Here is a 3,584-nt window from a genome sequence, read left to right on the forward strand (position 1 = left end):
TCATGCTCATCAATTGTCAACCATTGTCACTATGATCATCCATAGACATCCATAGTCAACATGGTCAACCATTGCTAACATGATAAAAAATATTCATTTGTAGCTAAATGTTGACAACCATGGTTAACCATGTTCTACTATAGTCAACTATAGTTGGCCATAGTCAACTATGTTCAAATAAGATCAAACATGGTCACCATGGTTAAACATAGTCAAACATGGTCAACAACTTGAACCATAGTCAATCATGTTCGACCATTATCAAGTCAACTTAATAATGGTCAACAATATTTAATAATAGTCATCCATGGTCAATAAGTTCAACCATAGTCAACCATTTTCAACCAAGGCCATCCATAGTCAACCATGATCATCCATATATATTCATGGTCAAATTGGTCAACCCTATTCATCTGTGTTTAAACACTAACAACCATTGTCAACCATGGTCATGGTTACAAATAGTCAAAAATGGTCAACAAGTTCAACCATAGTCAACAATGGTTAAGCCAAATCAATAATGGTTAACCATATTGTTGGTTTGCCAAATTAACATTCACTTTCACTCTATTTTTCACCTTTATCCTCATTTTGTCACCTCATTCCAACATATTATCATTACATAAACCTACATTATCATTACTACATGAGTTCACATTTACATCTTCCAAAGTTATTAAGTTCATGTATTTAGAGTGAATTTATGATTAAAAGTTAGAAAAATAACATGTATTTGCTTATACATAAAAATGTCTTGAATTTTATGACATGTGTAGGTCATTTGGAAGCTTCCAAGGCACCCTTATGTGGCCTCCCAAGATCAAATTCGAAGTTCAACTCAAGAGGTGGATCATATTCCAAGGAGAAAGATCATGGAGATCTTGATGTGTCATGGGATTTGTATCTAGTATTTTGGGCTAAGTTGAGACAAGTATGGATCTAGTAGATATTCAAGGGATATACATTTATTGAGTAGATATCCCCAATTCATGTATAAATAAGGGGAGCATCCTTCAATGCAGGAGAACAATTGTCAGTTATTCATTAGCATCAAATTTATGATTGTTCATTCAACATGAATAATATCATTTTCTTGCAATTATGAGCTATGAATGTTTCTTGATTCTTAAGGAGTGATAGTTGTTCATGTGTGCTCATTGAGGAATGGAAGGATCCCCATACCAACCTAAGTACATTTTGTTGTAGAGTAATGTTCATAGTTGTGAATATACTAGTTTTAATTCTGGATGTTCATCTTATTTCTCTGTTGTAAATACTTGTAGATAATTTCAGTATGAATTCATGTTATGGCCATGTTTTGTTGTGTGAAGATTGATCTCCTTTCAGTAATTAGTTTGGATGTGGAAGGACAACCATGACTCTTAGAAAAGAGCCTCTTCTCCATGAACTAGGACTTGACAGAATGAAGACTCACTTTCTTATATGCTTTCCTAGACTAAATTTATATGCTTTCATAGTTACATTTCACATGCTTTCTTAGATGTTTGGAAACGTTATTATAGAAGGAATGTGGAAGGACAACCAAGACTCTTGAACAAGAGCCTCTTCTCCATCTTCTAAAATAGGTTAATCTCAATGACCAATCATTTATATGCTTTCATAAAAAAGATCTGAATATTTTCTTTTCAAAATTGCTTAGACTTGTAAAATATGCATTTCCATTCTAAACAAACTTCCTACAATAGTTTCATCCGAGGTCCCATATATTTTGGTTTGCTTCTAAGTTTACGAAACCCTCAGGTTGACAAATTAAATGATAGGGATTTAGCATACAATTAAATCACCCTATATTTTGGCACTGTTTCTGGGGAAGAAAAATTAGATGTAAGCTAGATAGGAAGATTGTTTAGGAAACATTTTTCATTTAGGGTAATTTTCATTTAGGTTTAACTGCATTTAGGAATTTTTATTTAAGATTATTTTTCATTTCCATATAGAAAACATCCACAAATAAAACACCCCCATTCACTAAAAAATAAAATAAAAACAAAAACCATATGTATATCTATAAGAATGATGAATATAAGTTTGGAACAACTCACTCAGATCCTAGCAAGAGTCAGGATCTACTCTTCTTGCGAAGAAGAAATCTTGACAGCAGCCAAAAGCTTAACAACTCCCCCAGAAGAAAACAACAAGTCAATATCAGATGATGAACAATTATTCGAACAAAAGATTGAGGAGGCCAAAGAGAAGTTGCAACATGATCTGAATCAGAGTGGAAATCATGCCTATGAAAGCCTTATCGAAAGATGGTTTCAATGGTTTCAAGCAAGTACGAGGTTAGATCAATTTCATTTTTTTCTTATTTCATTAAATCACAGTCACAAAAACTAGATTCGATCATCCTTGTATATTTTCATTTTAAAATTGCAAAATTGAAAATGAATATATTTTTATTACTATTGCGTGAATGGTTACACTGGAAATTTAATTACACATAATGGTTTGTAATTTTCAATTAGCATAGAGTAGGTAGGATGATATTTTCAATCTCAAATAAGTATGCTCTCCTCCTGCATCTTTGCACGATCTCGAGGATCAGAAAGTAGGATGTCTATAAACGTTTTCAGGGTTTGCAATATTCTTGTCTCCATTTGCTAAAAAAATTTCATCCTAAATCAATAAAAAAATTCTAGTTTGTTTTAGGGATAGGATACAATTTAATTTCTTTTTAGATTTTAGTTTTTAAAAACAAAACAAAATAAATCAATTTTAGTTAAAAAAAAAACTATACAAAATAAATTTTATTTTTAAATTTTAGTTTTTAATAACAATACAAAAAAAATAAAAAAATAATTAGCAATAAAATTCAATTTCTTTTTAAAAGATTTTAATTTTAAAACAACATAAAAATTAAAAATTAGGAATAGAATTAATGCAATAAAATTAAAAAAATTAAGAACATGATTTAATTTCTTTATTGTAGTTTCTTATACAATACAAAATAAAACAATTTTATTTAAAAAAAATTAGGCTAAAAAAACTAAAATAAAAATAAAAATTAAAAAAACGCATTTGTTCAACTACCACAACTTAATATCCCTCCTACCCATGGGGATTGGACAGGCAAATCGAAGGTGACACTGATTGAGAACTCTGGTATGAGCAAGTCCAATCTGCTGTTGAGGTTTACGAGGAACGAGTTTAGCTAGAAAAATCAATGAGGTTTATGAATGCACCGATGCCGAAATAATCAAATAATTTAGGTGCATTCTCCATCACTTGACTTCTTATGACTGTGTATTTTGCTAGGAAAATCAAAATTGAAATTTGAAATGCTAGTAGGTAGGTTTATGCTGTTATACTTGACGAATCATATTGGCAAGGCTCCTTGACAAAATGAAAGAAAAGCATAAGGCCCAACTAGAAATGAAACCTCATGCAAACTCAATATGCCAAAACCAAATACGATGGATAATTACGCTGTAAGGCGTTCCCTCTGAGAAAGACATCCCTAAAATGTGACGTGTGCGATCCTGAGCCATTGATTATGTGTGTTAGATGATTGGGGTGTTTTCTGCCATTCGTTTAATCTGTTTTTTTATAGAAAAATGGTTTTT

The sequence above is a fragment of the Pinus tabuliformis genome, chromosome Q (genome assembly GCF_031772625.1).
Source record: "Pinus tabuliformis cultivar Carrire ecotype Pingquan chromosome Q, CPIR1, whole genome shotgun sequence".
NCBI lineage: Eukaryota > Viridiplantae > Streptophyta > Pinopsida > Pinales > Pinaceae > Pinus > Pinus tabuliformis.